Source organism: Falco rusticolus, chromosome 2, assembly GCF_015220075.1.
Source record: "Falco rusticolus isolate bFalRus1 chromosome 2, bFalRus1.pri, whole genome shotgun sequence".
Taxonomy (NCBI): Eukaryota; Metazoa; Chordata; class Aves; order Falconiformes; family Falconidae; genus Falco; species Falco rusticolus.
The window spans coordinates 76,848,365-76,871,019 of record NC_051188.1 but is presented as its reverse complement, the minus strand read 5'-3'; the positions used below and the strand labels follow the sequence as shown (position 1 = coordinate 76,871,019).

General features: G+C 36.3%; 1 protein-coding gene across 4 annotated transcripts in view; it reads left to right on the top strand.

The window, feature by feature from the left end:
- HLCS (holocarboxylase synthetase) overlaps positions 1–22,655 on the top strand; it is a 123,776-nt gene that overhangs the window by 61,514 nt on the left and 39,607 nt on the right. The gene's annotated exons all lie outside the window — the stretch shown is intronic.

Genomic DNA, 22,655 nt, shown 5'->3' with positions numbered 1-22,655 from the left:
TGTATGTCTGTTACAGGATGTTGAAGTTGCAAAATAAGCCCAAGTATAAATGTTTTGGGCGAAAAAAAGTAATTTCTTGCATAGTATCTTATCACAGAGATGAAAAGGTAGAAAACCAAAGGTACATCCTTTTACATTTGAGTGTAATGGTTGGCAAGCATATTTCTATATTGTGTTTATGTTGTTATGCTGCAAGTGTTGAATAGGAATGCCATAAGTAACAGATGTGGTCCCTATGGAAACCAAAAGTTTATGTGAATGTGAAGGGAAGAGGTCTGCAGAGCATGGTGAAAAATACATTGTATGAGTTTTCCTTAATAGAATGCAGTATGATAAATACTTTCTAGACCCACAGTGCTGTGGATTGTACAAAATAGCACTGAGAGGATGTAAAACAGGTGATTTTTGATTTTTAATGTAGGAGATTTCTGATTAGTTGCACTTAAGTGACAACAAAAGGATAACAGTACTGTTGATATAAATGAAATATTTGTGTCAGGCACAACAGAAGCATGAGCAAGAAGAAAGCCTTGGAAGCTCAGCTAGGAATACAAATTGTACCCTTTGACCCACGCCCCACCTAATTGAAGTGGGTTTTCTGGTAACAGGTTCTAATTCAATTCCACAGTGGTGTCACAGAAAACTGCCACTGCTCACTGCTGGAGTGATTTCTGCAGTCCTTCTGCATGGTTTTGCAAGCAATAAATGAAGCTTTCTCAAAGTATCTTATATGTGTCTTTGGTCATTCCAAGTATCATTCTAAATGTTCTAGTTCTAGCTTCATCAGCTTTAAAATTCTGTTCGTAAATTATCCCGAAAATCCCTCATGCACCAAGTCAAGTGGGACAACACCTTGAACTTACTACTGAAGGAAAAGGTAACAGGTCCAGGGAACACTCTGGGCATTGTGAAATGCTGCCTGAAATTTTTATATCTTGTTGCAATATCCCCTGAAATGTGCTCAAATAGCAGTGATGCCTAGAGTTAGGAATATAGTCAGCGGCTACTGTACTTCTGGCAAGTGTAGCTTCCAGCTCCACTTGGATACATATCTACACATACAAAACTGCTATATAAAATAGATGTCTCTGGAGGCCCAAGTTTCAGAGACTGTAGTTTGTAATCTGGTAAGGGTTGCCATTCATTATGTTTGTATTACAGCTTCTGCCAAGTACTTCTGACAGAATTATGGAAGTATGAAGTGCTTAAACAGAGACCTTGGGAAAGAATTCCTCAGAGGAAACAATATTTCCTTACTGTGGTTAGGTGACTGGATGACTGTAGCCCACTATTTCATTTGCACTGCGTCGGGTAAGTGCTGGATCATGTGGGTGGTTCATTGGTTTGTTTTGCTAGGGATGCAATATTTCCTTTTTGGGCACAGCTACTCCTGATAGATAATTTAAAGGTTGATGTGTGATAGCTGTTGCTCATTTACTGTGACATGAACGCTACATGTCCTTTTTGGGAATGAATGTCACAGATGAGGGCCACCATTTTGAAGTTCTGCCCAGTGAAAAATAGCAGATTGCCAAAGAAACCACCTGTCTAGTTCTCTGGCAAAATGTGGCTAACTGAACAGAAAAGTCTTTTAACTGTCAGATGCAACCAGCATGCCTTTTTTGTGGGTACATAAATAGAGTTGACATTGATGAAGTTATGTATGAGAAGAGCTAATTCTGAGAAATTCAGCTGCCCTAAGGTAGTAGCAGATCAGCCATTTCAAGAGCCATAATGAACAGCTAGCTGCAGTCCCAATTCAGACTGGTGTAAATGGTTAAAACTCTGTTTTCATGATCTTAAGAGTGTTTCTCAGGAGAAGGTTGTCTTCTGTTTGGAAGATGTTGTGTCCACTTGCTGATTCTTTCCCGATAGAGACTTGTGGGCTGTAATTTCAATTTGGTTGTTTGAACAGCTAGTCCTTGCATGAGCTTCTCAAAGTGTCTGTATTCCTGGCTGGGAGTCCAGCTGATAAGCAACAGAAACTCACCTGCCTGATTTTAGTCAGCCTCAGCAAGAGTGAAATTTTCAGCTGATGAGAACTCAGTCATCCTGTTACCAGATGAGTCTGTTTGGGAAGCTTGAACTAGAACTTGAACAGACATCTAACTGAGGTGAGAGTGAAGGACTGTGTGCTCTGTAGGGGCCAGGGAAATGAGGGACTGTATGTGTTGCGTATGTGAGGGAAAGCCTGATTATTTTTCCCTTTTCTCTGGCATTCACAAATGTGTGTTACTGTTCAAGCACCACAGTTCTAGCTGTCATTTGCATCTCATGTTTGTGAGTTGGTGCAAAGGATTGTGTATGACAATAGAAATTTGCCTTATTTGCTTTAATCCCAGATAACTCGTAGTTGTGAAATTTTATTCAAGAAGCTGCCACTCTTGCAACTATGTAATAAGCAGAGTACCGGAGCTATCAAGATGTTTTCTTTTACTGGGATTAGATCCTTGCTATTTTAAAATGATAACAGTATTATGATGGTAAAAGTCAATAGCATTTTCATTAAATGTCTCAATAAGCTGCATGAAACTTGGTAGCTGTGTAGGTGACAGTAGCAGATAACTTGGCAATTTTAAAATTCAGTCACTTTATTTCAAAAATTCGAAACAGGGCAAATCTGTATTACTCCTTTATGGTGGACCCTCTATTTTAAAATCTGTTGATTTAGTTCATATTAAATGTGTGTTGGTGCAAATGATGCTCTGCTGACATTAGAGAAGGTGGCGAGGAAAGAACTAGAGATTTCAAACCCACGTATAACGACAAGAGAAGAGGGGATAAAGAGATTCTTGCTGTCTTTCCTAGTCAAAATACCAACATGAGGGAGTGCTTTATCTGCCGTAAGGTAAGTGTACAGTGAAGGCAGTCTGGATGTGAAGCTTGTGTAGATTCTCTGAACTAGTTTCAAACCAGCACATACAACACTATTGTACTTCTTACTATTTACACATACTTGAGATCACTAGTGAAAGCAAGTTTGGGAATCGCACATGAATCTCAATTGCTGCTTTTAGCTTTCTGTGCACATAAAGTCTTGGAGTACTGACTGCATCAGCCGTAAGGACGTGACTTGATTCTAGGAAATTCACATGCTGCAAAAGAAGTCTAAAAGCTTTACCTAGCAGTGATACTTACTGACAGCCTGATCAGTTATGCCAAGGATATCTTTCCTAATTATAAACAGATGCCTTCCTTTCTGTCTTGTCTTTAAGCATAGTTTTCCTAAGTAGAACCTAACAGTGTATTAATTTTAACATTAAATGTTCAAGTTGGCCTTTCTAATAACTGTGGGGATGAACCTGTGCGCTTCTGCAAAAACTTATTTCTACTTGGAGATTGAGAGGAGAAGAAATCCCACAGATTTCACTGGGTTTAGATTCTGTTTTAACTTTGTAAATCACACTTAGGTATGTAGTTCCAAACCTGCAACAGATAATAGTGAAATAGCAAAATCCAAAATATGGAAGACTTTAACTTTAGAAAGTAGTTGTGTGTATGCAGTAGTGTATATACTACACTTGTTAAAACAAGAGGTTACAAAAATATTTGAGTGTTCAAAGATCAGTTGCAGTCTTTTTTAAAACTAAATGTTATTGTCCAAATTTGTGTGTAATATCTTATTTCAGGAGTGATATTAAATATATAAACAGCAGAAATGTGGATTTGTCACATAAGTAGTCATGGTTCTCTCTTGTTTCTTCCTTGGTAAATCCAGCCTTGCCAGGAGACGAGGCCAGATTATTTTTGTGCTATAGAAATCGTTCCAAAACAAACCCTCTCTGTAGTTACATTATCCTTCAATGTAAGGAACATGTTTGGCTTACATATTGCTGACATCTGCCAAATGTTTCTTTACTAAGTGTTTAGTGTAATTTGCAGTGAGCTGGTGAATACTTAATGGTCTTTGAAGAACTTCATCTTTTATGTCCTCCTCAGCTAAAGCAAATCCTTTCATCATCAGTGTTACCTTTATGCTGGTTTTTTTGCTGGTTAGATCCTTGCTTTTCCCACACCCAGTTTCTTTGGGATTTCTGGGATTTGATTTGGAAGTATATGTTTGGCATTTTTTAATTAAGTGGTTCTGAGTAATATCCATTGAATACAAGTGGTATAATGAAGGGGCACATTTTTCGTTTAACTTCTAGTATTAGGATCTTAGAGGATTTTAGCTTCTTTGGCATCATGTTTTAAGTTGCATAGGTGAAGTTCGATCAGTATTGAAATGAGGAATTTAAAAACTGGTGGAAATGGTAATGATAGCTCTTTTCCTAAGTCTTTTTTTATAGGTGCCCCTAGTTGTGTTCTTATTAGGAAATGTTATTCCTTCCCCTCTCTTCTCTCTCCCCCCTCACTTCCCCAGGCAAGAAAAATATCCTGATCACTACAAGTAAAGGCAGGTTAGCTTTTTTTTTTTTTCAAATGGTCTGAATTCTGAAGGGAAGGTTGGAGATGGTGTAATTCATGTCACTAGGCTTTTCCCTTTCTGGTATGAAATGTACCTGAAGTCCCTTGAATTGCCACAGTGGGGTTGTGAATTTTTAGAAACAAAGGATAATGTTAATTCTATTACTTACTCAGTATCAAGTATATAATTAATGACATTCAGCTCACATAAGTTTAACTTGAAGGTAAAAAACAGAGGAATCAAAAAGCTTAGTTTACAGATTATCAGTGGTGATCTCCAGACTCCTCAGCCCTACAAAATTAAGCTACTCACTTCCTTACAAGAAATAAAGAAATCCACAGTCCATTTAGACTCTTCTAAATGCTAGCTGAAGGGAAAATGGCTTGGCAAAAATTTTGTAAGACATTCAAAATATCCTTTCTAGTAAGTCACAGAGAAGATGGATAGGGTGATAAGTTTTTAAAGCAGGCAATATTGGGCCAAGCTGTGTAAAGACAAGTCTTTATTGATGGGAATGTTTTCTGATAGGTCTAATGTTTGCTTTCAGATTTAGCTGTTGTTTAGACAAGAAGGGCTCATATTACTTTTTCAGATCTATATGAGCACAGCTTCAAGGTTGCAGATATAAAGAACTTTTACAAATTTTACACTTTCATCTATATTATACTTACTTTATTTTTAATTATTTCAACTGTGTACTACTACTGATAGTTGAAGGTGCTGTTTAGTGTTTGGTGGGGTTTGGTGTAAAATGTTCAGCAAAGTACTTAAAGTAGAATCTTCTTCATGTGTGGTGCAAGCCATGAAATTCAGAAGCTTTCAAATGCAATTTTACTGTAGAATCATTAATTTTCCTTTAGTGAATTATGACAGGTAGTAATAGAATTGTAATTTTAAATTGCTTATAAAATGTTACAAAATAATTAAGTTTGGGTTTTAATAGATCAGCACTTGCCATCAAATTTATGAACAATATTATAAGGATACAGACTGTGATTTTAATAGTGACTGACCTCTACATTACAGCATTTTTCCTCCTTTCCACAAATGTCTTCTCTATGTTAAAATCTTTGAGGTTTGTTTATTACAAAGAGTTTTTCCCTTGTATAATGCACATAGTTCCAGGTGGAAAACAGGTTCTTGGGAATGTAACTGAGTTGGTTCAGGAAGCCTTTCAGCTGCAGGTTGCTACTCACAACTGGTCCCTTTTCACAGAAATCCGACTATTATAGGTCTAGTTTAGTGCAGTCATGTGGTTAGTTCAAGCTGTAACTCCAGGTAGCAAGTTCACTGGATGTCTTCTCCAAGAACCAATCTTGGAAACTCCTGTGCAAGTTAGTGTTCCTGAATTTTGGAGTGCTAATTAACAACTGCAATGGAAACATTGTAGCTCCAGGGGATTGCATCTTGAGCAGTTCATCCAAAACCACTGTTACTGGCTTGTTTTAGTTCAAGGAAGACTGATGAAGAGTATTTCCAATCAATGGCATGTTTTAGACCTACTGAACGTCAGTGTCCTTGTTCTGACACTTAAGCAGGCTACTGACTCCAGTTAAGGATAATTTGCATATTGGAACCTTGCATTGTAATCAAAACTCATTTGTCTCTGGTCCAACAAATGAATATTTCCTAACAAGATTCATAATTGGTGTTTAAAAGTAAAATCAATCATTTCTGTATAATTGCCCAATTTATAACCTTTCCTTTACCTTGTGTTTCACCTCATAGAACCATGGCAGTGTGCTGTAGGTAGAGAGGAAAAAGAGGAAGGAAAATGGGTTATTTGGTGAAGCATAGGGCATGCAATTGTTGTTTGTTGTTGTATGAAATCACAATCAAAATTGACACAAGTTGCTATTAAACTCTATTTCCTCTGTTAAAAAAAGTCAGTATTAGCTAAAAAGAAACCTGCAGCAGTAGATTTGCACATAGACCTTAATGAGCCCAATTGACCTTCTGTGCTGTATTTACAATTGCCTTAAAATTGTAAGCAGATGTTTGAAAAACTTTTGTTAATAGGTCCCTAACATCTGTTTCACCAATGATATTGCCCACCAAAGCAGTTGTAATTAGTAGAGCACCTAGTGCATGCATCTTTTTCTTATTGGTGCAGATGATCGTATTTCTCCCTCAGGTATTAAAGTAAAATCTTATTGGCACTTTTGTTTTAATAAATTCTACAACATTTCTTTTGTAAAGAGTAAAGTTTTTCCACCAAATGCAGCGTAATGTAATAGTTTTTCCCTGTGAAGTCTTTAAAAATGCATTACAGTACCGATACATCCACTAACACTAGACAAAATGCAGTGGAAGGTGAAAAAACAGAATATGAAATACTGTGTGCAGCTGAAACTTTAGATAGCATTTGTCCATTTGTGCTGCTCTTATGCATGATAGAATGTGTGTTTCAACTGGAAAAAAAGGAAAAATGAAAGGAAGAAAATCTTTAACTCTGCTGCAAAAAAAGCCAGTGTCATTTGCCCATTAAAGTTCTTTTATATGACATAGTTTCCATTTATGTGAGAACACAAAAACCTGTCTGCTTGTTCAGTTTATGTAGCACTCCTTTCAAAGAAATTGTTATGACAGTCTGCAAGGGTAAAGGTTCAGCTTTAACCTTGTGTTGGTTGCCAGCCTTCATAGCTCTCATGGCTTCATTTTTTTTAAATAAACTACAATTTGAAAGTTACTCTTTAACTCCTACTTTATAAAATGTAATATGGAAAATGCAACTGGGGGAGAGCTGTGCACAGCTGCCAATAAAGTTTCCACTCCAGTTGTTTCCATGTGGACCTCATTGGAGATAAGTCACTGACAGAGGAATAGCTCCTTTTACAAAGAGAAGAATCTTTTTGGAAGTGTTCTGCTAGCTCCCAAAGCAGCTGCTAGCCTGTACAAAGTACAGGAGCTTTCTACAGCATCCCCCATGTCTTTTCAAGCCTGTGAAGTGAAGACTGCGTTATGCATCAGTTGGAGTTTGTCTGAATAGCCTGGATTTTAGCTACATCAGTTGGATAGTGCCATAGATACAGGCTGTAAAAGCATTGTAAACTCTCCCTTCCTGAGAGTAAGGGCGGGAGGAATTTGGGGAAAGGGGATTCTTATGAAGTGTCACATCCCCTGATGGTGCTACAGTTGAACTGTGGAATATAACTTGAGGTGAAGGATTACGTTATTACAGAAATGTGTCCAAGCATCTTTTGCAAGCTTACCTCTATGTTAAATCAATGCTTAGATCAATGATATCAAGCTTACCAAGGCACTAGTCTTATTCATATGGAAGCTATATTACTAAGAAGTATTATTGTGACCATGATTTTCTACGGTTATAAGGGGAAGCAAGGTTAGGAGAGCAGAGCTTTTTAGACAGATACAGTTAGTGAAAGATTTGGGCTCACAGTCCCACAATACATGGTGGTTTCTGCCAGACGTAGAAGGAGTCAGGGGTCTGTTGCCTTTTCCAACCAAGGAAATATCCAGGGCTGCCATTAGTGATAGTCCTTTATATTTCAGTTTGTGTTATGGGTTTCTGCATTGAAAAAAAATAATTAAAGAAACTTTATACATCTTTCCTTTCCTGTATTTTTTGATTGTGTAACAAATTAGGAAGAGAGTACAAGAATGTATTATTGTTTTCTGCTAGTAGCACCAATCTCAAGAACATTCCAGTGTGTTGATCACAAAAGCTCATTTTCCACAAGAAAGTTTTCTAAGTTCAGTTTCTGTAATGACTGTGCAGATGTACTATTACTTTTTTTTAAAAGAACTTGAATAATCTCTCAAGTCCTGTTTTCCTTCCAAGGACAAAATGTAAACCAGCTTATTTCCTATTCTTTATGTGGACCTGAAATCATGCGGATAGTAATGAAACAGGTTTTCTCTCAAGATGCCAAAAAGAAACATATTTGACTTATCGCAAGAGAGACATTTGTTCATTGTTTATATAGGCAAATGTAGAAGTAGAGAACATAGTTAAAAAAACAGCTGATGCACAGGGACACTTTTGCAAACCACTTCCTTTTTTTTAATGTGGTGAAGATGCTTTCATTGATGCTTAGAGTTATGAAATGAAGGAGTTGCATATTAACTACTGCAAGTAATTTCCAATGTCTCTCCTTCCTTATTAAAATATCTTTTCAAAATAAGCAGTAAAGTTAGTACTCTGTAGGTAAATGATATATGCAGTTCAGCTTTTAAAACATTTTTTTCGTTGTTTCTTTAGAAAAAGCCTTACTTTTTTACTTGCTTGGTTTTGCCAGCCTTCTGTTTTGAAGTAGGCTAATCTAAATTTAATTAAAATTGTCAAGTAAAAACATTCTTATACCTAGAATAAGACTGGAAAGATTTATATTGTGAAAACCCCAAAGATTTTTTGCCAAGTTTGAATTCAGTGTGGTGTTTACATAGTGCTTCTAAGCTTTTAGATGTAGTCTTTAAAGGGGAAAGATGTATGGCTGTGCCCAGGGGGTGTAGGAGGCTGAATCCTCAGTAAATGCAGACTTATTCATAGGAATCATTGGGAAGCTGTTTTGCAGTTGACATTTTGCATTCATTTGAGTGCTTTTGGCACCTGTGACTTTGTAATGGAACTAATTCTAAATGTCGTTTTGTAATAAACAGCACACAGAAATATTCTTTAGAATTCCACTAAGATTTATCAAATATTTCCTTGTTTAGTTTGCATGAATACTATCAATAAATGGAAGTGTGTGCTGTGCTAATATCAAAGGAATACATTCTTTGAGTAATTCCTCTTTTCTTTTTTAATGTAATATAGTATCTGTGAGTATTGAACTCATTTGATAGACACTATCAATAAGTGATCACACTCCATATGTATACCAGGTTGTAATTCAAAAATTGCACGTATTTTTTTTTATGTGAACAAATACATAAAATCCTGTAGATATCCTTTGGATCAAATTCTTATCCATTCAACTTCTCCTCCATTAAAGATGTATGAGAATCAGATTTTTTTGTATTTAAGCTTTATTTTTTAGATTATAGATAAGTCATCTGAAATGATTTATGCTCTCAGAAATCTCACTGTATAGCCTGGAGAAACAGTGAGAACATGTTCTGTGACCATCATGTATGTCACTGAAGATTTCACCGTGGCCATTTTTTTTTCCCCCACCTCTAGTTTCTGTGGACACTGAAGATGCATGTAACACATTTCTTATTTTAAGGAAAAAATATTGGATGGAGGTTTGAGAGTACTAAAATTATTTAGTGTGTAAAAAGTATAGAACTGTTTTCAATGTTCAAAAATCGAGGTTTTGCCAGAAAAATCACAAAAACAGGAACCTGCCAAATCTGAAACAGTGTAGGACATCTGATACCTTTTTCATAATTTTTTTTAGACAAGACTGTGTATAAGTTTCCTTTACAGTAGTGGTGTTATTTACAATGTATATTTCCAGTACCAAGTCTCAATAGTCAGCTCCCTGTAGGAGTGGGTAGGAAGTAAAAGAGTGGATGCCACTGGGGAGCTGGGCATTTCAACCATGTTGCCCTTCCCTTATGTGTCAAATTTTCATCTAATGAACAACAGAGACTTATATTCACATACAGGTATTGTGCAGCCACCACAACCATGTTTTATAATTTTATAATTTAATCACTTGTCCTGTCTATTTATCTTAAAGTAATGGTAGTGTTCAGCCTATAATTAACAAGTGCTAAATCCATTCCAACTGTAGCTTTTGAGTGTGCATTGTACTGTGCTAACTATTCTGCACTTTCTGAGGTGAGCTGCTTCAGTGATGCAGATATTATTAAACCACTTCATCTTGGGATAATGCCCGTTTCCCATTTCTCCCTTTATGTTTTGCAACCTTTCCTCTTTGTCATTTCAGCACTTGCTTAGGTAATGTGTGATGTTGCTGCAGTTCCTGGGAAGGTCTGATAGTCATGGTTCAGTTCTTTCCTTGTGCTTCTCAAAAGCAAAATGTTACCCACATAACCAATCTGGAACTATACTGGTATAATTCTTGACTCCACTTAGGAATTTTGACGATAAGGAACAGCCAAAAAAACCCAACAACCCAAACCCAAAAACCAAACAAAAAACCAGAATAAGGTTAGGACAGCTTTAAAGTTATTCCTGTTCTTTCTTGTCTGATAGTGTTATTCTGAGGTATTGAAGTTTAAAAAATATTGCAAGGCTGCTTATAAAGTCAGAGGTGTTGGTAACACTGTAGTACATCCTGATGTAAGCATCAATGTACCAATGCATTTACATTTACAACAGGCTGCATAAGGAAAAACAGATAAGCTACATGGAGAAAACGTGTATTTATTCTTCACAAACATTAAAAAAGCTTTTTGAGATTAAGGTGGGCTCAAGTCCCATTGCAGTCAACTTTCCTTTATAGATTTACAAATACATCAAATCAGGTGGCATAAACTAATAACTTGAACTTTCTTTTCCTCCAAAGTCAAACATACAAGGTGAGATACTATTTTCAAAAGTATCAAAAAGGGGGATGGTGAAGTATATCAATAAGCAGTGTATTTGTATTGTGGCTAAAGATAGCTTTTTGTTTTTTAGGAGATATTCCCTATAGAGGGAATAACCAGCAAATTTGTGTGTACAGAGTGGAAAGTCTGACTGAATGTATAGAATTTCATGGTTTCATGTGGGCTGTATGGAAAACAGTAGCATTCATTATATAGTTTGACAAAATGTTCATGATTGCAGTTGACTTGCAAATTTCTCTAAAATTACACTTCTGTGAGAAAACAGCTCTTTCAATGTGTAAAAATTACCATTCGTTTCTTTAGTTTTGACCTCTGTTGATCTCACTAATTCTTAGTTATTCTCATGTGTTCTAATTTTGCTGGGAGGAAAAATGGGACTTTAAAGTATTTCATATTCTGTCAGAGATTTGGGAAGATTGTTTCAGAAAGTTCTAGCAGCACCCATTAGCCTAAGGTAAGATTCAGTTCCAGTTTCTGTTACAAATCTTTGAGAAAACTAAAACTCATTTACTTGAATTCCATTTCAAATTGAATGTGCCAACTGTGAGGCTTTTTTATATGTCTTTAAAAATTATCCGAAATTTTGGTTAATTGTTTAAAAAATTGCATCTAAGCAAATTCAGTAAATGCACTGCTCTATTATGGGTAGTTGTTATAATAATATAGCAGTTCTACAAATCATAATGTGAAAATTATATTCTCTAAAGGACTAAAGCAAGATACAGTTGTTTCCACATTTTTAATGACACCTGAACTTTTTAACATTTAACCTCTTGTAGATGACAGGTTATTTGGGGAAATACTGTGAACTGTGGTGCATACAGCTAAAAACTCTGAACTAGTCAGAAGAATTCTGTATAAAATCTTGTTTGCCTCCACTTGCTCATATTGTGAGCAAGCAGAGTCTTGATTTGAAATAGCCGTGCCCTGGGAAGGCAGGGACTGCATCTGTGTTACCTGTTCAGGTCAGGAATGAACTTCTGAAAGAAATGCAATTATCCTCTCTTACTGCACTTTGGTTAACGTTCCAGTGTTCTCACAGTGTGAACTGGATTCCTCTCAGGTGAAATGTAACCAGAAGTTGTGCACCAGAAGCGCACCTGGTACATTTCAACCAGTCATTGGCATGCAGTCCCTGGAAGCAGGCTGGAGTTACTGCAGAATCCAACCCCCAACTCTTTACAGTGCAGACGTTGCGTCCTCACCACCAGTGTTCTGCTCCGCAGATCTGCTCGTACTGTGTTGCGCTACGTGCTGTTTACGTGTAGCCAGCGTTACCTACAACGGCAGAGAGACCACGCGGGTCTGAGGGAAGTGCAGTGTTACCAGACGGACTGATGCAGTTCAGAGGTTCATTCCGCTGGGGCTGGACTACAGCAAAACCTGCTGGGCTCTTACAGAGGGAGCTGACGAGTGACTTCCCTTGCTGCAGGCAGCTGCTGAAATAGGCCTCATTTTTAGAGACTTCAGCTGTCTTCTAGAGGGCCTACAAATTGAGTTAAAGCTGTATGAACAAATATTTAGCATTCTAAATATTGAATTTATTTATGTCAGTTTGTGATAAGTTTTGATGTTGTAACTGGTTTCTTTTCATGAAGTGAATGATAAAGGATCTTTTTTCTGTGTATTCATGTTTTTCAGTGTGTATTGGGATCTCAGATGTCATGACAGGGTTTTTTTCTAGATTTTGATAGTGCAGGATCTGTTGTATCTCAAGGCTGGTCAGTTCCACTATTTAGGGGTTTATAGCAATGACTGCATAAAAACATCAAGTATTGTTTTCTCCTAGCTGGGGTTAAGAGGAGAACAAAAGAATTGGAAAGAATTCCGCATTTATTTCTGTGTGAAATACATTGAGTTGTCATAAGTTTTTGTACCAATTAGTGCCCATCATTTTTTCTGTCCTCACTAAGGCTATTATTTCGTAAGTTTTGAAGTGCAACCATTTCAACTTGGCTCATCACAAAACTTAGATAAAAATTGCAGATGAAAATAGAAGTTTGTATGCCTTTTAACTTCTCAGTAAAATGTTGTTACCTATAACTAGAAAAAAACCCCACTTTATTGTTAATTACATCTCCTTTTTTTCTTTTTTAAATTAAATACCATAAATCACTATCTGTCATTTTCATGCTTCACTTATTGTCAGTTAGCAGCACTTAACCTACTCAGTTTACAGTCTCACGTTCAATACTAACTTTGGTCTAAACAGTTTTGTGCTATTTAAACCTGTCAGTCAGAGGTATGATTTCTATTTTTTTAATCAATGTAGTTGTATTGATATAATTCCTATAAAAATATATAGATATGAGGATATATTTCCACCAATTTTTCTTATTTCTCTTTCCTGTCTAGCAGTATAGTTGTAAAGCATACAACTTTGTATATGAGCAAGCTCTTAGAAAAAAACACCAGAAGAGGTTTTTGCCGTGTTATGTATTTATTTCACTGCCCAAGCCCACTGTGTGTCAGTCCCACTTCTGTAGTATCGAGAGGATGTTTTTTGATTTGTATGTTGTCAGCACTGTGCCAGTGAGGTTTTGGTATCTCTGTAGGAATACATTCTTGAATTATGAAGTCTTGTTTTTCCATTGCTGTCTAAACACAGATATAATAGTTTTGAATTTATTTTTTTTTATTAGGCACAGGATTTTCATCTTCTTGTATTTGTAAATTATGCTTATAGAATACTTTAGTAAACAGGATTTACTCAATTAATGAAATTTACAGATTAGCTTATTGATCAAAATGATTTAATGCTGGAGATCAATGCTAATGTACTTCAAATCTTTAATTGTTAATCCATTTTTGAATTAACATTGATGTTTGTTGGTATAATCCCTGCTCATTTGATTTTTTGGGGAGTGCAGAAAAGTACTTTCTTATCCATTAAGGCATTTATGGGAAAAAAAGGACAAAAAGCAAACTATTCATTTTCTGCATGTAGTTGAAGTTGTTGCTCTTAGATAACTATTATGCCAACCATTAATTCTTTATCAGATGTATATTAGAATGTCATGTATTACATTTTTTACGGAGAGATATGCAAGATGTGGGAAAGGTAATAAAATATTTAATGTTTAGGATTGGGAATTTATTCTTGTTTTAATCAAGGAGACTGGTATTGTCCTCACTACTGTAAGCCATTGCTGCAATTCTGTAGTGTTCTAATGTAAATTGCTAACTATGTGATACAGGACAAAATAATGGTAGATTTTATATACCTACTTGTGCACCGTCTTGCTCTTACTTAACTGGGACAGTGGGTGAGAAACAGCACTGACATACAGGGTAAACAGCAGGCTTAATGGTGACTTATGGGACCTCTTACAGTCAGTGTCCAATACAAGGTTACTGGTTTTATGCACAGTTGACTAGAGGCACCAGTTTCTTGGTCTGTTTGGAGAGTGGATTGCAAATAACAGGGAGGAAAGACCTCAGTGTGCTGTTTTCCCAGTTCTTCACCTGTGTCTCCCCCAAGCTAAAGGTCTACCAAACCTGAACTTCATGATTTATTATTGGCTGATCTTCTTTGGGCTGTTTTTTTATATTCCAGAATGATGCTGAAAGGAGGTGGGAGAAAGATGGGAACATCCATTCAGCTTAGATCAGCCTGACCTGCCGGATCAAGCAGGCAGGCAGCAAATCCTCACCACAGCGAAACATATGGTAGCGACACTGAAAAGGAGAGAGAGGGTAAGCTAGAAAGGCCTTCAAGCTGCCTTGCCCACATAAGCTAGAAATAGATTGTGCAGGAGCTTCAAACAAGTTCCTGCTTTATCTGGCAATTAACCTGGTGACACTATCCTCATACTACTGTAATTTTTCTGCAAGTGGGAAAAGGAACATTCAGGCAATCAAAAGTTAGACCAGCATCACCACTAAATCCTCAGCAGCAGCACATGCTATTAGATCCACAGTCCATGTTAATCTTTTTTTTAAAAAAAAAAAAAAACTTTCTTAGCTATCATTTGTATATAAACTTTTAAATCTGAAACTCTAAAAGGGGATTATTTAGATGCAGAGTCAAGCACTTAGGTTAATAGATCCCACAGATGCCATTTATTGCATACTTCTGTTTATTGCTTAAGGCACTAATTCCCTTAAGTGAAACACAGTTTTTTACAGAATTAAATAAAATAATATGAATTGTTTCTTTACCCACTTTTAATGTGTTAAACAGAAAATATCTCTAGCAGGTGAACACTAAAGACACATCAAAGTCGGTATAGTTATTGCTAAAAACTTAACCATGTTAAGTTAGCTAACAGAGAGCAAGCATCGTAGTAAAGGCAAGGTAGTTCTCTTATATTTTCACAATTTAGCAGGTGAATTATATGCCTGTTGAGGAAACAAACAGCATCCTTTGTCAGCATGCTAACTTGAGGTATGCACACTCTGGGCTTTCACAGTCAAGGGGAAGCCCTCACTGGGCTCTGGTTGGCTTGTAGACTCCTCTCTTGGCATATGCACTGCTGTATGGGCCACAGGGTTTGCCCAGCTCTGTTTCATCCTTCAATCTACTGTAGTCTTCAGCATGTAACAAAGAGCAACGAGTCTGCATGTGCAGCTTTGATAGAAGGACTGTGAGGTGCATGCAGAGCATGCTTTAGCTGCTGAAGCCTCTGCAGATGTAGATGCATTGTCATCCCCTTGGAAGAATTTGCAATTTTACAGGCTTGGGTGCTAAACCAAACAGGTTTTCACTCTGTTGTAAGAGCTGGAGTTGAAGGATGAGTTTCAGTCAGTGGAAGTGTCAGGCTCTTGATGAATTGGATACATTTTGCTGGATAAAGCTGTTTGTTGGTACTCAATTATTAAAAAGCAGTGCAGCCAAACAGTAAAAATCTGATACCGTTTTAGTATGTTTTATGGTATCACATGAAAAAAAGCCTTTTATGATTGTTGTTTAAAGTAGATAAGAATTGAATGTGCTAAACACGCGGTCAGAACAATCTCTCTGAAACGGCTTAACTGGTGATCAGGAGCAGATTCCCTCTGAAGTGTCTGCTGTTTTTTTAATGACATACTTGTCAACATGTAACCTTAGAATATAAACACCATGGTAACAGTTTTAACACAGTCTCTTTAAAGAGCATAATTGTGTGGAGCACAAATAGAAACATCTTGACTCTTGTAGTCTTTTAATCCACTTAGAGAAATGCTTTTCAATCCATCAAACAGCATTTTCTGGATCTTGTTGAACATCTGTCTTTCTTGAAATGACTTGGAGTAAAAGTCTAAGCAGGTTCTGTCCTTCCATGCTGTGTTTGCTGTAGACCTTAAAATGAGCATTTAGACAATGTTAGTATATTGATATTAGATTTGAGCTGAACACTAAGCAGAAAGAATTATGAAATCCACCTGGCTATATAACACTAAGCAGAAAGATTATGAAATTCACTTGGCTATATTATAATAAAAACACACTTGTAAATGTTCCCATACACTGAAATGCTGAAGTGTGTGCATTTTTTTAGGCATGTGAGTGGCTCAAATGCTTGGTATCTTATAAAATCCATACACTTAGGTGCATGAATACACTTAATGTGCGTTCTAACACACCTGTGCTGTGTTGGAGTCATGGTGGCTACTAACTGTCTGGGCAGGTTTTGGGCAGTAAAGGCAGTAGGATAACTTGTTCTGACACAGTGTGGATGCACAATTTGGGGGGGGGGGGGGTGTGGGGTGTTGACAGCTGCTTATTGCTGGATGTTTTGCATAGAACCTGTCTTTCTGTTAAATATCAGAGTACCATAGCTGTGTGGGTGTCTTTGGGAGGAAGCAGTCCATTGCTATACTTATGGCCATCTGAGGGATAAGCACCAAGGTTCCTGCCTTTGGGAGATTTTTAGGGCTGGTTATGGAAGAGCCCTACAGAAAGGTATTCAGAGTCTGGACTGGTTATACTGACCTTTGAAGAGCTCTCAGGTTTACATGTGAACAGGCTTTGGTATGCAGCTATCAAAATGTGACAGAAATCAGTAACATTTCTGCTAGGCATGGCATAAACAAAGTGCCTTGATATGATTCTGTCTGATATCTTTTGTAATTGTGAGCATGCTTTTACCAAATGCAGTTCAATAGCTTACCTTTTCTAGGATGTGATGATCCTCCTCTTTATGGTTATAGTAGTAGTTTATTTCCTATAACTGGCTTATCTTTGTAACCTGATAATAATTGATATTCTAGTATGGGAAAGTAAGTGCAAAATGGCAGGCAGTGCAAAAAGATGAGTCTTAAAATTATACCACTATCGCCTGCATGGTTTTTTAAGTATAGACTTAAATTTATCTGAGAAATGTGAAAAAAAGATATTATGTTGGATTTCTGTATCTATGTATATAACTTTTTGTTTGACGACAACATTACCTGAAAAACATTCGCTGTAAAAGATCAGTCTTACTGTCTATGCTGGATTATTGTGGGCAGTATCCTTTAGACCCACTATATATTATTGGTCAGTGTAGCCTTTACTTATACAATAGTAGCATAACCTTTTCATTCCTAATGGAATTTAATTTTACTCTCTAATTTAATAGTTAGGACATAAAAATACATTGTCAGTTTAGCAACTGGAAGCACTGTCAGGTTCCCAACAGCAGGAGCATTCCCTTCAAAATCTGATTTTCAGTCCATTTGTACAAAATCACTGGCTTTTCTAAGCACACCGTTCCTCTATAACTACAGGAACATTTTGATGTGTTGTGTGTGTCTTGTAGTTTATGGGAAAATAAGGCATTTCCCATGAGGTGCCTTTCCAAGGACATGGTGTAGTTTTGGTAAGTAATGTCAGACTTAACACAAGTGCATGATATAACTCCCCATCTAATTAATAATTAAGTACTGTTCTACTTCCTACTTCTTTGTCACTCCCTTAAAAAAAATCAAGTTCAGAATAAACAGTATTTTATTAGAAGGCATAGTTGCTGTTCCTTTTTCTATCTCTTCACTTTAAACCAGAGAATAAAAGCTTTCTAATCTGCAGTTGTGATCTTACTTAAGCTTCATTTTGTACTAGGAGTTGTATTGTGCAACTTCAGTGCTGAAGAAAACTTATTATGTCTTTCCTTTATGCAGATTTGTGTAAGTTTTCTCAAAATATTATTTCACAAATATACTTGCATCTCATAAAGTGTTAGTTTCCAGCTTTGTATCTTTTCTGGAAATAAATTTATGTAAAAGTTTTGAAATGCTGAATTCTTATCGGCTTCCTTTTTTGGGAGTATTTTAAGTAAAACCCATGCATGTTCACTGTGCTGTACAAATTAGTTACTATTATTGCTTCCATCTACTTTTGGTCAATAGTGTGTTCTTGGAATTCTTCTGACCAAATATTAAGGATGGAATCTGGAAATTCTGGAAAACTGAGACACATTGAGTTTCTGCATAAGTATTTCTAAACATACATGAACATAAATGCTGCCACAAAAATACCTATGGCACAAAAAGTGGTGAGTTGAAGTGGAATTACAGTCCATTGTTTAGCTTGCCCACTAAATTGTCTTTACGGTTCTGTAATAGAATTGTTAAAAGTTACCAGCATTGTGTCATTTTCATAACTTTAAAGTTCTGTTGCTCTGAATAATATGAGAAAGCCATTACCTTATTTTCTGGATAGAAGTGTGTGTAAAGAGCTATTTAGCAATAGGATTTTCAGTGAAAAGTCAGTCGTTAGTTTTTAATTGCAACACTGAGTACAAAATTAACTTTTACTTTAGTTTTCACCTTTTACTTTATTGTTCTTAATGGCCTTTTTTGTAGCTATTTCTCATGATTCAGGTATTTCTGTGAGCAGAGAGTTTATCCCATTAAGCTTAGGCGAACTTATGCCAGTCCATTGTATTGTGGAAACTATGTGTTTGGTTCATTTCCTTTGATTTTAGAGTGTGAAACATTTTAATGTCAACATTGCAATCTTTCACTAGCCTTCCCGTTCTCTTTTTGAAGGATTAACTGTACATCACTTTTGTTGAGATGAAAAAAGTGCATTTTTTTCATCTTTCATACCAGTTCGTGGCAGTCAGAAGTAGCGGAAAATATTAGTTTGGATTTTCCATCTTCTCTTAAAGTATCTTCAAGATGGTGCTTGTGTGCTGATTGTGGGATTATATCACAAAAGCAGACCCAACCAAAAGTTAGTTGTGTGATGGCTTAGCAAAATGTGGTGCTACAAATCCCTTCCCCCTGCTTGGAGTGAGAATTGCTTGCTGCTGAATTGCTTGCTTGTCTTGCATTTTATATTCTGAGTTTGTTTACACGTAGATGTCGGGAAGGCATTTTAATGAATAGTGCTGACTAAAATCAGCTAGGTGAAGTACGACCTCAAACAGTCATAAAATTCTTTTTGCCAGTCTTTTGGCCTAAAAATCCGAATTCCATTCCTTTTCTGAATTGAAGGCAGTTGAACTCTTGATCGTTCGTGCTAGCAAAATTACAGCACATTTTAGTCACTGTGCCTAGACAGTGTAGATGTATGATGAGAGGATCACAAATGAGTTTATGGAAATAACACTTGGCTCTATTGTTTTTTCTTCATTTATCCTGTATCAGATTTTATCAGGTTACAAATGAAATGGGACCTTTGTTACTCTTAAGATTTATTCTGGGATCTGGTAATCAAGAAATATTCTGTGAAGTATGGATCACTATTAGTGATAAGCTTTATGAGATATCTAGTCTTTAATTAGGAGTGATAGGCATGTGTTTCACTTTCTAAACTTTGAGGAGCAGAAAATAATAGAAAATACATGGTTTTAATGCAGTTTTCTGAAATGTTTATTGCATAGTGTGTTTTTTGTCAAGATACCTACTTAATCCAGTTTTGGTGACGCTAATGCACATTTCTTAACCTGCTTCTGTTGTATTTTATATGCTGAAAACACCAAAAGATTCTAGGTACACTGAAGGCAGAGGGTTTGCTTTTTGGTTCTCACAATCACATCATACTTCAACCTGAAGACAGCAATAGTAAAAAAGCTTGTATTGCCTTTTGGTATCCTCTTCATCTGGAAATGAGTGATTTTTCTTCATAAAGATTAACGTTATCTCTATTCATCTACATGGTTCCAATACCCTCTTATAATTACTAAGAAAACACGCCTCATAATATGAACTACATCCATTTTCTCTTGGTCCCCATCTTCTTTTATTCTCTGTCTTTACTGATGAATAAGGATTCTGGTTTTGACCTTTCGGACTTTTGATGTTGCTGCCTGCAGAGCAGAGGGTATCCAAATGATATTTAGCTTGTTCAGAGGTTTCCTGGCTTTATTGCCAATGGATGCTTAAATTGCTGACTTAGGTACAATATTCAGTTAAAAATTCTGAAAATTGTCGTGTACAGAATGAACGTGGATTTGGCAATGTTATTGGCATATGTAAAACTAAATATTGGTGTAGTAGAAGCACTACATTCTTAGGTAGTAACTTAATAATTTACTTCTATGTGTTTTTTGGAGAACAGGCAAACATACCAAAATATATTTGCATGTGCTGTATTGCTCCAACAGATACTGAGTATGTTTTATATGTAAATGTTTACTTAAAGGAGGCTTGACTGTCCTCTTTGGTAGTGGATTTGCAATGACATGGAAGCTGTGACAATTTCTGTTTACAGTGGTAGCATTAATACAAGTTTATTTTTATTTATTTGAATTTTTAACAGTTTTTAAGAGAGGATGCTGTTTGCAGGTGCATCAGAAAAGACGCGTTGAATGTTTTCTATCTGACATATCGTAACAAAAGTCGGTTCTTTAAGACCTTGCACTTTTAATGAACCATCTTATTGTCAACTCTCAGAATCTACTAGTGTGCCTTTTGGTGACGTTGTTGAGAATTTTAATGCATTTTAGTTCTCATTCGGCACGGCCTATGTGCTCCTCACGGGAGGGTCTTTAGAAATAGGATTAACTTCTAGAGGAATGCATTAGCCATGCCACAGAAGTAGGCAAAGCTCTAACTAGCCTGATAGATTGCTCCACGCTTCAAATCCTTCTAACTACCCCCTCCCTCTTTTTATTGACAGCTTCTCATTGAGCGGCTAGGAGCATTAGTGTATTTAGGAGTTAGATGTTTTGTATGATCCCAGGCTGATCTCATATTCGCTTTCTGAAATTAATTCGACACTGCTTTACATGTTAATCCGCAAAGGATTGATTTTGGGAAGGTCAGAGCAGTGCAGCCTCAGAAAATGGAAGAAAAGCTCCACTTAAAACAGCTCATTTCAGTTCCCAGAAGTAAGTATAGATGCCTTTTCATTGTGACACTTAGCCAGCTGTAGGAGACTTGGTCATCTTACAGAATACATCAAATAGTGGTGTTTCATGGGATCTGCAAGGAAGTTGAGCTAATTAAATTTAGCTTCATTAACCAACTGCAGATTGCAAATGGCACAACTACACTTTGAAAACCTGTGGTATAACAAAAAATTCCTGTCGTCTTTAACCATCAACATAACTGCATAGTAAGAGCAATCAGGAACACAACAGCGTTTGATGTCTTGTGTTTATTTTTTCTCTTATTTGTCTGCATATTTGTAGAATTTTCAGTTGCTAAAACTGGAAATAAATACACACGGAAAAAACCCTCATTGTGAGATATGTTGGTGTTGGACCATTATGGATAAATAGTATGTTTTATTTGGAGCTACTCAAAAGGCTGGGGGACTTGAATGGTAAAGTATTATAGCAAGAGCAAGATAAGGACACCTAAGAAAATAAAATACTACAAATATTGAGAAAGTGAATGGAGTTGCAGCTGCAACTTGCTGAAATAATTCTTTTCATTTGAAAGCAAATGTCTCTGATGGGGTGGTAATAGCATTTGGTATTTAACAACATAGTATATTGGTATGAATTCAAAAAGTCAAGCACAAAAACGGATTGTTCTTTACTGTGTGAATTAGCTTAAAAATAAATACTTTATATTTTATATTAAAATGCAAGAGAAGTTTTAATTATAAATCACTTTTGACTTGTAGATTCATTAAACCATCACAATTAAAAATACCAGGAAATTAAACATTTTACAGTTTGTATTTTCACCTTTTCTAATTTAACTTTCATGAGTGCAATGTACATATAACTATTTTACAAGAAAAAAATTTGGATTCACATTTGGTTTGCAAGAGTTCAAACTGTTTCAGGTAAAATTTGTCCCCAAAAGCCTATAAATATCTAAATTTGACTACATTGCTCCCTGAAAGAATAGTGAAGTCTTTTATGGAGTTCAGATGTGCTCCATTTTTGTTTTCTCTTTTTTTTTCTTTTTTTTCTTTTTTTTCTGTTATAGTTTATTGAGCTTCATCCATGTAGCTCCATCCATCTTTTTCTTAAGGTCAGAGATGCTTAAAGGTCCTTGTACACCTCCCCACCAAATATGCCACGTCAGTTTAGTCATTGCAAGTATCATGGTACAGTGCTACACACACCACAGGTCAAATCTGGCACTGAATCTGTGGGTCTTCTCTAGCTTCAGTATAAGCTGATGCTTTATTTTTCTTCCACGATCTATGGGCTGTACCAGTGCTTCCTTTATCCAAGAAAGGTCTGTTATTTGATGGTTTCCTTTCAGAAAACTTGCCTTATGCAGAACCTTACGATTCCAACTACGTGTACATATAATTTGAATGTAGGTGTTTGGGCTGTCAGGAACGAATGTAGTGCCCATATTGACCTGGTAATATTTGGTCTGGAAGTGTAAGCTGCTTAATCCAATAACAGCTCTATATAAAGAGAAAAAATAAATTCAGACTTAGAATCTT